Source organism: Cebus imitator, unplaced genomic scaffold (genome assembly GCF_001604975.1).
Source record: "Cebus imitator isolate Cc_AM_T3 unplaced genomic scaffold, Cebus_imitator-1.0 Scaffold463, whole genome shotgun sequence".
In the NCBI taxonomy this organism is placed as follows: Eukaryota; Metazoa; Chordata; class Mammalia; order Primates; family Cebidae; genus Cebus; species Cebus imitator.
In genome coordinates this window covers 592643-604601 of record NW_016107778.1, presented here as the reverse complement: position 1 = coordinate 604601, position 11959 = coordinate 592643, and the positions used below count along the sequence as shown (strand labels likewise).

Sequence of the window (11959 nt, the reverse complement as noted above, 5' to 3'; positions counted from 1 at the left end):
CCCACCATACCCAGCTAATGTTTTGTATTTTTAGTAGAGACGGGGTTTCACCATGTTGACCAGGATGGTCTCGATCTCTTGACCTCGTGATCCACCCGACTCGGCCTCCCAAAGTGCTGGGATTACAGGCTTGAGCCACCGCGCCTGGCCCGATATTGATTCTTTTTAACCATGAGCATGGAATGTTTTCTCATCTGTTTCTATCCTCTCTTATTTCCTTGAGCAGTGGTTTGCAGTTCTCCTTGAAGAGGTCCTTCACATCCTTTGTTAGTTTGTATTCCTAGGTATTTTATTCTCTTTTTTTCTTATTTTACTTTAGGTGCATGCTATATCTGGCATTTCTCCCCATGTTATCCCTCCCCACCCTCCCCTCCCTCCCCACCACCCACTCTCTCCCATACCCCCCCAAGTGTCCCCTGTGTGTGATGCTCCCTCTCCCTGAGTCCACGTGTTCTCGTTGTTCACACCCACCTGATTGAGAACATATGGTGCTTGGCTTTCTGTTCTTGGGTCAGTTTGCTGAGAATGATGGTTTTCAGATTCATTCAAGTCCCTACAAAGGACATGAACTCATCGTTTTTTATGGCTGCGTAGTATTCCATGGCGTATATGTACCACATTTTCTTTGTCCAGTCTATCATAGATGGGCATTTGGGTTGGTTCCAGGTCTTTGCTATTGTGTACAGGGCTGCAATGAACATACATGTGCATGTGTCTTTATAGTAGAACAATTTATAGTTCTTTGGGCATATACCCAATAGTGGGATTGCTGGGTCAAATGGAATTTCTATTTCTAGATCCTTGAGGAATCGCCACACTGTCTTCCACAATGGTTGAACTAATTTACTCTCCCACCAACTGTGTAAGAGTGTTCCTATTTCTCCACATCCTCTCCAACATCTGTTGTCTCTAGATTTTTTAATGATCACCATTATAACTGGCATGAGATGATATCTCAGTGTGGTTTTGATTTGGTATTTTATTCTATTTGTAGCAATTGTAAATGGCAGTTAGTTAGCTCTTGATTTGGCTCTCTGTTTGTCTGTTATTGGTGTATAGGCATGCTTGTGATTTCTGCACATTGATTTTATATCCTGAGACTTTGCTGAAGTTGCTTATCAGCATGAGGAGTTTTTGGGCTGAGACAGTGGGGTCTCCTAAATATACAATCATGTCATCTGCAAATAGAGACAATTTCACTTTCTCTTTTATTAAAGGAATAATACCATTTATTTTTTTTCTTGCCTGATGCTCTGGCTAGAATTTCCAATACTCTGTTGAACAGGAGTGGTGAGAGAGGGCATCCTTTTCTAGTGCCAGTTTTCAACGGGAATGCTTTCAGTTTTTGCCCATTCAGTATGATGTTGGCTGTGGGTTTCTCATAAATAGCTTTCATTATTTTGAGATATGTTCCACTGATAACTAGTTTATTGAAGGTTTTTAGAATAAACTGCTATGGAATTTTGTTGAAGGCCTTCTCTGCATCTATTGAGATGGTGATGTGGTTTTTGTCTTTGTTTCTATTTATGTGATGGATTATGTTTATAGATTTGCATATGTTGAACCAGCCTTGCATCCCCAGGATGAAGCCTACTTGATGGTGATGGAGAAGCTTTTTGATATGTTGTTGCATTTGGTTTGCCAGTATTTTATTAAATATTTTTGCATAAATGTTCATCATAGATATTGGCCTGAAGTTTTCTTTTTTAGTTGTGTCTCTGCCAGGTTTTGGTACCAGGATGATTTTGGTCTCATAAAATGAGTTAGGGTGTATTCCCTCCTATTGCATTGTTTGGAATTGTTTCAGAAGGAATGGTACCAGTTCTTCTTTCTATGTCTGGTAGAATTCGGCTGTGAACCCATCTGTGCTTGGACTTTTTTGGGTTGATAGGCTATTAAAAAATATGGAACACTTCACGAATTTGCATCTCATCCTTGCGCAGGGGCCATGCTAATCTTCTCTGTATTCTAATTTTTAGTATATATGCTGCTGAGGTGAGCATGAAAACTGTATTTTCGACCCTTTTCAGTGCCTTTTTCAGGAATATGAAGCTAAAAACAGGTATTGCATTTGTTCGTCTGATTTTTGGTTCTCATAAAGGTGCTTTTCTGTGTGGATACTTGTTCAGTTTTGTGTTCCTGTTGAGAAGCTGATCGGTGAATGCTTCTATTCAGCCATCTAGCTCTGCCTCTTCCATCTGAATTATTTTATTCTTAAATAGGTAAATTAGAGGTTTGGAGAAAGGGAGTTTAGATTTAACTAGAATTATATGCTTTATTTTTTACTTTGTCTACAAGGCCTGTCATTTTTTAAAATTACAGTATTAGTAATGATTAGTGTCTATTATAGAATCATCATAATTATTGACTGAAAGATCACATTTTCATTCTTCCTAGACTTTAGCTTAAAATACTTATAGAGACACAACACAAACTCATATCAACAAACTATGGATGTTCTATTCCCTGGCTTGTAAGCAAAGTGAAAATTAAAATGGGTAGGCAACATGTAATTAAGATTTACTTACAAAATGGTAGCCTTACCTTCTGAGAGATGTTTTCCTGGTTATAAAAGTAGCTTGATTTCTAAACTGAAGATACATCATTGTTAACAAAATTGGCTCTTTAAAAAACCTCACATATTTTGAAAATAACTCTTTCTTCTTTGTTTCTGAATTGTGTTTCACTGAATTTTCTGTATATTTTAATTTGAGAAAATGTCAGTAACCTGTTATCTGCTGCTAATTTCCTACTCCTTTTTTCTACAGCTTTCATATGCAAGCTTTTGGGAAGGTACAAAATATTATTTTTAAGAAAATCTAGTGTTAGTATTTCACAGTTTTATTCAAAACTACTATTCTTCCAGTCTTGTAACTGCAGTAATCCATTATCTGCCTAGCTTAATTGCAGAATAACTTGTTACATGTAAATATATGTATTGTAGAAATGGTAGCTTTTCACTTTATGGGAAAATATATTTCCAGTTTTGATGCATACTTATAGAATCTTTGATTTCATAATAGAAAATGCCAAATGTATTTTGATTTTTTTTGTTGTTCAGCAGGATTATCATTAGCATTCTTTATCTCTATTTTGAAGTTTCTCCCTTGTTTCATGGTTGTCACTTATCACTGTTATTAAATTCAATTCTAGTTTGTTTAGCTAAATCCACCACTTACCAGCAAAAGAAGTAACCACAATTTTAAAGAGTTGTATGTTAATAAAAGTTAACAGACCTGAAGGACGGTCAAAGGGCACCTTGGTACACAACATAAATAGAATTAAAACAAAAATCTTCTGATCATCTCAAAACATACAGGAAAGGCATTTGGCTAAATTCAGCATCCCTTATTATTAAAATCCTCAGCAAAATCAGCATAGAATTGATATACCTTAATGTAATAAAAGCCACATATGAAAAATCCACAGCCAACATACTACTGAATGGGAAAAGTTCAAAGCATTCCCTTCTGAAAACTGGAACAAGACAGGATGCCTACTCTTACCACTTTTCTTTGGCATAGTACTGGAAGTTCTAGCCAGAGCAAGTGAAAGTAATAAAGGGCATCCAAATTGGTAAGGAGGAAATCAAACTGTCACCGTTCACTGGTAATATAATCATATAGCTAGAAAACCCTAAAGACCCACCCAAAAAGCTCCTAGAACTGGTAAATGAATTCAACAACGTTTCTGCATACAAAATTAATGTACATAAATCAGTAGCTCTGCTCTACACCAACAGTGATCAAGCTGAGAATCAAGTCAAGAACTCAACCCCTTTCACAATAGCTGCAAGAAAAGTAAAATACTTAGAAATATACTTAACCAAGTGTGTTAAAGACCTCTACAGGAAAAACCACAAAACACTGCTAAAAGAAATCATAGAGGACACAAAACAAATGGAAACACATCCCATGCTCATGGATGGCTAGAATCAATATTCAGAAAACAACCATACTGCCAAAGCAGTCTATAAATTAAATGCAGTTTGAATAAAAATAACAGTTATTCTTCACAGAACTAGAAAATAATCATTATAAAAATCATATGGAGCCAAAAAAGAGCACACATAGCCAAAACAAGACTAAGCAAAAAGAACAAATCTGGAGGCATCACATTACCTGACTTCAAATTATAGTATAAGGCCATAGTCACAAAAACAGTGTGATACTGGCATAAAAACAGGCACGTAAAAGAATGGAACAGATTACAGAACCCAGAAATAAAGCCAAATAGTACAGCCAACTAATCTCTGACAAAGCAAACAAAAACACAAAGTAGGGAAAGGACACCCTATTCAACAAATGGTATTTGGATAATTGGCAAGCCACATGTAGAAGAATAAAACTGGATCCTATTCTCTCACCTTATACAAAAATCAACTCAAGGTGGATTAAGAATTTAATTGTAAGACCTGAAACTATGAAGATTCTAAAAGCTAACATCAGAAAATATCTTTCTAGACATTTGCTTAGGCAAAGACTTAATGATCAAGAACTCAAAAGCAAATACAACAAAAACAAAGATAAATAGATAGGACTTAATTAAACTGAAATGCTTCTGCACACCAAGGAAGGTGGGAGCTTTATCTACAAGTCCCTGACGGGCTGCTGCCTTTATTCAGAGATGCCCTGCCCTGCAAGGAGGGAGTCTGGTGACAGAGTCTGCCTGCAGAAGTCTTGCTAAGCTGTCGTGGGCTCCTCCCTGTTTGAATTTTCTGGTGACTTTGTTTACATGGGTGAGTTTGAAACTGCCTACTCAAGCCACACCAATGGTGGACACCCCTCCCCCCCACAGCTCAAATATGCCAGGTCAAGCTGAGACTTCTTTTTTGGCTGCAAGAATTTCAAGCCAGTGGTCTTTGCTCACTGATCTTCATAGGGGTGGGACCAGCTGAGCCAGATCACTTGGCTTTCTGACTTCAGCCCCCTTTTTCAGGGGAGTGAACAATTCTGCCTTGCTGGTGTTCCAAGTGCCACTGGAGTAAGGAAAAAAAAACTACTGTGGCTAGCTCGGTGTCTTCCCAAACCGCCGCACAATTTTGTGCTGGAAACCCAGGGCCCTTGTGTTGTAGGCATCAGAGAGAATCTCCTGGTTTTTGAGTTGAGAAGTTTGTAGGAAAAGCGCAGTAACTGGGCCAGTGTGCCGGAAACAGTCCCTAATGGCTTCCCTTTGTTAGAAGAGGGAGTTTCCCTGTTTCTTGTACTTCCCAGGTGAGGTGGTGACCCACCCTACTTCAGCTCGCATCCCTTGGGCTGCACCCACTGTCCAACCAGCCCCAGTGAGAAGTTTCAGGTACCTCAGTTGGAAATGTGGAGATCACCTGCATTCTGCATCACTCTCGCAGGGAGCTACACACCAGAGCTATTCCTATTCGGTCATCTTGCATTTATTCTGCTTTGTTTTCCTGTTTTGTTTTGTTTTTGAGATGGAGTCTCTCTCTGTTGCCCAGGCTGGAGTGCAATGACGTGATCTTGGCTCACTTCAACCTCTGCCTCCTGTGTTCAAATGATTCTCCTGCCTCAGCCTCCCAAGTAGCTGGGATTACAGGTGCCCACCACCATGCCTGGCTAATTTTTGCATTTTTAGTAGAGACCGGGTTTCACCATGTTGGCTACATTCATCTCGAAAGCCTTACCTCTTGATCTGCCCGTCTCAGCCTCCCAAAGTGCTGGGACTATAGGTGTGAGCCACTCCACCTAGCCATTTTAATATTTTATATTTTGAGTTTTATTTAAACATTGACAATTCAGGTGTCACTAAAAATAGCAAAGTAAGGGACTCCAGAGCGTCATAAGTCTTCACTCACAATCAGTGAGCATGGAAAAAATGTCAAAATCAATTCTTGCTAAACTCTTGGATCCGGTGAAAAACTTAAAACAATCAGGGGATTACTTGATAAAGTTAGAAGCTGCTGTGTTGCAGTAAAAGAGTATTGTGGTATTTTAAATAATTCATCTACTATCTCTACAACTAAGATTGGTGGCAACCATAAGAGCAACCTGTATTCCTGATGCACATTTCTAGTGTCAGAGGGAGCACTATTAGCTTGCCTTTGTTGCATCCTTTTTGCAGCAGTCCCAGGCTGGGGCACATTGCTTGGAAGCTTTTTCTGAATATATTGTTTAAAAACATGAGTATTGGCTCCAGCAACCTGGAAAAAAGAACGACAGTTTAGACAAGAAATGGACAGACTGAAAATCTTTTGGAGAAGATTGCAGGAGACACTCGGGGTCTAGGGACTTCTAAAACTCTGTGTATACCAGAAAATCAAGAAAACATACATGCACAAAATTGAACACTTTCTCACAAAAGGCCTGAGAAGACCCTAGTGTTTGAGACCCCTGGCTAGGTTTTGGTCTCTGCACAAGCAGGAAATAAAAGGTAAGAAACAACTGTAAATGGCCAAGCTCAGTATTGGAAAAATGCACACATAAACTTGGCCAAGGAGTAAAGACTATGAAAGTACATTTTTTTATTAGTTTTTGAAGTGGGTTTTTTTGCACCAAACATGTAAGGAAACGTTGTAAAAACACTAGGTGATCCCTAAGCTAATGGAACACATACTACAGTGGCACCACACAACAAAGAAAACAGACTTTACAAAAATAATTTTGATAAAATGCTAAATAAGTAAACAAAGGCAATCTATATGAAACAGCAACAGCAAACCCTTGGATGGCAGACTATGGTCTGATTTGCAGAGTTCTTACATTACAATACTCAAAATTATTACAAAAACTTATAACAAATGTAAGGAAAGAAGAATCTGTGGCCCATTTGAAGGCGAAAATATTAATGGAAACCACCTTTGAGGAAACCAAAGCATTGGAAATATTAGACAAATTCTTTAAATCAACTGTTTTATTATTTTTAATTAATATATTTCCATTTTAATATTTCAAAAAATTTAATTAATATATTTCTATTTCTGGTTCAGATATAAGTGGTTTTTGGTTACATGGACAAATAGTATAGTGGTGAAGTCTGTGATTTTAGTTCACTCCTCACTCAAGTAGTGCACGTTATACCCAATATTTAGTTTTTATTATATTTTCTTGAGCTCACAACTTGACTTTTGTGGGTGAAGTCTATTTTTTGTCCAATTCTAAAACATTTACTGGTACACTTTTTTAAACAAACAGTAGTAATTGTCCTCAATCCTGCTTTGCATCCCATTGCAACTCACTATGGACTTTTCTTGTGGAGAAGATTGTCCTTTATATAGCAATTTATTTACATATTGGTTTTTCATATCAAGTTCTTTGAGTCTGAGGATTGTGTCTTTTTCTTTTCCTTTTTCTTCTTTATATATATATATATATATATATATATATATATATAATTGTATTTTTGGTTCTGGGGTACATGTGTAGATCATGCAGGATTGTTGAACAGGTACATACAAGGCAATATGGTTTGCTGCCTCCACCCTTCCATCACCTATATCTGCCATTTCTCCCCATCTTATTTTTCCCACACCCTCCCTCCCACTATTCCTCCTGTAGACCACCCAACAGACCCTGGTGTGTGATGTTCCCCTCTTTGTGTCCAACTGTTCTCATTGTTCAACACCCACCTATGAGTGAGAACATGCGGTGTTTGATTTTCTGTTCTCGTGTCAGTTTGTTGATGATGGTTTCCAAGTTCATCCCTGCCCTTACAAAGGACATGAACTCAAGGTTTTTTATGGCTGCATAGTATTTCATGGTGTATATATGACACATTTTTTTTGTCCAGCCTATCATTGATGGGCATTTGGGTTGTTCCAGGTCTTTGCTATTGTAAACATGGCCACTATGAACATGCATGTGCATGTGTCTTTGTAATAGAATGATTTATAATCCTTTGGATATATACCCAGTAATGGGATTGCTGGTTCAAATGGTATTTCTATTTCCAGGTCCTTGAGTAACCGCCACACTGTCTTCCACAATGGTTGAGCTAATTTACACTCCCACCAACAGTGTAAAATTGTTCCCATTTCTCCACATCCTTTCCAGCATCTGTTGTTTCCAGATTTTTTAATGATGGACCTTCTAACTGGCATGAGATGGTATCTCAATGTGGCTTTGTTTTGCATTTCTCTAATCACCAATGATGATGAGCATTTTTTCATATGTTTGTTGGCCTCATATATGTCTTCTTTGGGAAAGTGTCTGTTCATGTCCTTCACCCGCTTTTGGATGGGTTTGTTTGTTTTATTCTTGTAAATCTGTTTTAGATCTTTGTAGATTCTGGATATCAGCCCTTTGTCAGATGGGTAGATTGCAAAAATTTTTCCCATTCTGTTGGTTGCTGGTTCACTCTAATGATTGCTTCTTTTGCTGTGCAGAAGCTCTGGAGTTTAATTCGATCCTATTTGTCTATTTTGCCTTTTGTTGCCATTGCTTTTGATGTTTTACTCATGAAGTCCTTTTATATGCCTATGTCCTGAATGGTTTTGCCTAGGTTTTCTTCTAGGGTTTTTAATGGTGTTAGTTCTTATCTTTAAGTCCTTAATTCATCTGGAGTTAATTTTAGTGTAAGGTGTCAGGAAGGGGTCCAGTTTCTGCTTTCTGCACATTGCTAGCCAATTTTCCCAACACCATTTATTAAACCGGGTTACCTTTCCCCATTGCTTGTTTTTGTCAGGTTTGTCAAAGATCAGATGGTTGTAGATGTGTGGTGTTGCTGGAGAAGCCTCTGTTCTGTTCCATTGGCCTATGTCTCTGTTTTGATACCAGTACCATGCTGATTTGATTACTGTTGCCTTGTAGTATAGTTTGAAGTCTGGCAGTGTGATGCCTCCAGCTTTGTTCTTTTTGTTTAGGATTGTCTTGACTATGCAGGCTCTTTTTTGGTTCCATATGAAGTTTAAAGTTTTTTTTTTTTTTGTACTTCTGTGAAGAAGGTCATGGGTAATTTGATTGGGATAGTGTTAAATCTATTAATTACTTTGGGCAGTATGGCCATTTTCACAATATTGATTCTTTCTAACCATGAGCATGGAATGTTTTTCCATCTGTTTGTTTCTTGTCTTATTTCCTTGAGCAGTTGTTCGTAGTTCTCCTTAAAGATGTCCTTTACCTCCTTTGTTACTTGTATTCCTAGGTATTTTATTCTTGTAGCAAATATGAATGGGAGTTCACTTTTGATTTGGCTGTTTGTCTGGAAAATTATTGATGTATAGGAATGTTTGTGATTTCTGCACATTGGTTTTGTATCCTGAGACTTTGCTGAAGTTGCTTATCAGCTTAAGGAGAATTTGGGCTGAGACGATGGGGTCTTCCAAATATTCAATTATCTTATCTGCAAATATAGACAATTTTACTTCCTTTTTTCCTAATTGACTACACTTTATTTCTTTTCCTTGCCTGATTTCTTTGGCTAGGACTTCCAATACTATATTGAGTAAGAGTGGTGAGACAGGGCATCCTTGTCTAGTGCCAGATTTCAAAGGAATGCTTCCAGGTTTGCCCATTTAATATGATATTGGCAGTGGGTTTCTCATAAATATCTTTTATTATTTTATGATAGGTTCCATTGATAACGAGTTTATTGAGAGTTTTTAGCATAAAAGGCTGTTGAATTTTGTCGAAGGCCTTCTCTGCATCTATTGAGATAATCATGTGGCTTTTGTCTTTGGTTCTATTTATGTGGTGGATTACGTTTATGGATTTGCATATGTTGAACCAGCCTTACTTCCCTGGGATGAAGCCTACTTGGTCATGATGAGTAAGCTTTTTGATGTGCTGTTGCAGTCAGTTTACCAGTATTTTATTGAAGATTTTTGCATCTATGTTCATCATGAATATTGGCCTGAAGTTTTCTTTTTTTGTTGAGTCTCTTCTGGGTTTTGATATCAGGATGATGTTGGTCTCGTTAAATGCATTGGGGAGGATTCCCTCTTTTTATATTGTGTGTAATACTTTCAGAAAAAGTGGTATTCCACCTCCTCTTTGTATGTCTGGTAGAATTCAGCATGAACCCCTCTGGACCTGGACTTTTTTTGGTAGGCTGATAATTGCTGCCTCACCTTCATCCCTTGTTGTTGGTCTATTCAGGGTTTCAATTTCTTCCTGGTTTAGTTTTGGTAGGGTGCAAGTGTCCAGGAATTTATCCATTTCTTCCAGATTTACTGGTTTACGCACATAGAGTTGTTTTTAGTAATCTCTGATGGTAGTTTGTATTTTTGTGGAATTGGTGGTGATATCCCTTTATCATTTTTTATTGCATCTATTTGATTATTCTCTCTTTTCTTTTTTATTAATCTAGCTAGTGGTCTATCTGTTTTGTTGATCTTTTCAAAAAACCAGCTCCTGGATATTTTGATTTTTTGAAGGGTTTTTTGTGTCTCTATCTCCTTCATTTCTGCTCTGATCTTAGTTATTTCTTGTCTTCTGCTAGCTTTTGAGTTTTTTTGATCTTGCTCCTCTAGCTCTTTCAATTTGACAATAGGGTGTCAATTTTGGATCTTTCCTCATTTCTCCTGTGGGCATTTATTGCTGTAAACATCCCTCTGGACACTGCTTTAAATGTGTCCCAGAGATTCTGGTACATTGTGTTTTCGTTCTCCTTGGTTTCAAAGAACACCTTTATTTCTGCCTTCATTTCATTGTTTATCCTGTCAACATTCAGGATCCAGTTGTTCAGTTTCCATGAAGTTGTGCAGTTCTTAGTTAGTTTCTTAATCCTGAAATCTAATTTGATTGCCCTGTGGTCTGAGAGACTGTTATAATTTCCATTTTTTTGTATTTGCTGAGGAGAGATTTACTTCTAATTATGTGGTCAATTTTAGAGTCAGTGCGATGTGGTGCTGAGAAGAATGTATATTCTGTGGCTGAGGGGTGGAGAGTTTTGTAGCTGTCTATTAGGTCTGCTTGTTCCAGATCTGCGTTCAAGTCCTGGATATCCTTGATTTTTTTTCTCATTGATCTGTCTAATGTTCACAGTGGAGTGTTGAAGTCTCCCACTATTATTGTGCAGGAATCTAAGTCTCTGTAGGTCATGAAGAACTTGCTTTATGTATCTGAGTGTTCCTGTATTGGGTGCATATATATTTAGGATAGTTAGCTCTTCTTGTTGTATTGATCCTTTCACCACTATGTATTGTCCTTCTTTGTCTCTTCTGATCTTTGTTGGTTTAAAGTCGATTTTATTTTTTTTGTGTCTATGTGTGTCTTTGTGTGTGAGATGGCTTTTGACTTTTTACCCAGTTTGCCAATCTGTATCTTTTGATTGGGGCATCTAGGCCATTTACATTTAATGTCAATATTGTTATATGTGAATTTGATCCTGCTATTTTTTTACTGGTTGTTTGTTTTGCCCTTTGGTCGATGCAGTTTCCTAACTGCATCATTGGTCTTTACCGTTGGGTTTGTTTTTGCGGTGACTGGTACTGGATTTTTTTTCTGTGTTTAGTGCCTTCTTCAGGAGCTCTTGCAGGGCAGGTCTGGTGGTGATGAAATCTCTCAGTAATTGCTTGTCTGTAAAGGATTTTATTTCCCCTTCACTTATGAAGCTTAGTTTGGCTGGATATGAGATTCTGGGCTGAAAGTTCTTTTCTTTGAGGATATTGAATATTGGTCCCCTCTCTCTTCTGGCTTGCAGGGTTTCTGCCTAGAGATCCTCTGCGAGTCTGATGGGCTTTCTTTGTGGGTGACCTGATCTTTCTCTCTGGCTGCCCTTAGCATTTTTTCCTTCATTTCAACCCTGGTGAATCTGACGATTATGTGCCTTGGGTTTGCTCTTCTTGAGGAGTGTCTCTGTGGTGTTCTTTGTATTTCCTGTATTTAAATGTTAGCCGGCTTTGGTCAAGTTCTCCTGGATAATGTTTTGAAGAGCGTTTTCCAGCTTGTATTCATTTTCTCCATCCTCTTCAGATATACCGATCAAGCATAGATTAGGTCTTTTCACATAATCCCATATTTCTTGGAGGCTTTGTTTATTTCTTTTCACTCTTCTTTTTTCTTTTTCT

The 11959-nt window shown here is 37.8% G+C and overlaps 1 protein-coding gene and 1 non-coding gene across 4 annotated transcripts in view; one reads left to right on the top strand and one right to left on the bottom strand.

The window, feature by feature from the left end:
- Positions 1–11959, top strand: part of ZC3H12B (zinc finger CCCH-type containing 12B) — a 500390-nt gene that overhangs the window by 176694 nt on the left and 311737 nt on the right. The window lies entirely within an intron of this gene.
- LOC119468642 lies at positions 1899–2003 on the bottom strand. The gene has a single exon (XR_005197375.1). It is a non-coding gene; the product is annotated as a U6 spliceosomal RNA (small nuclear RNA).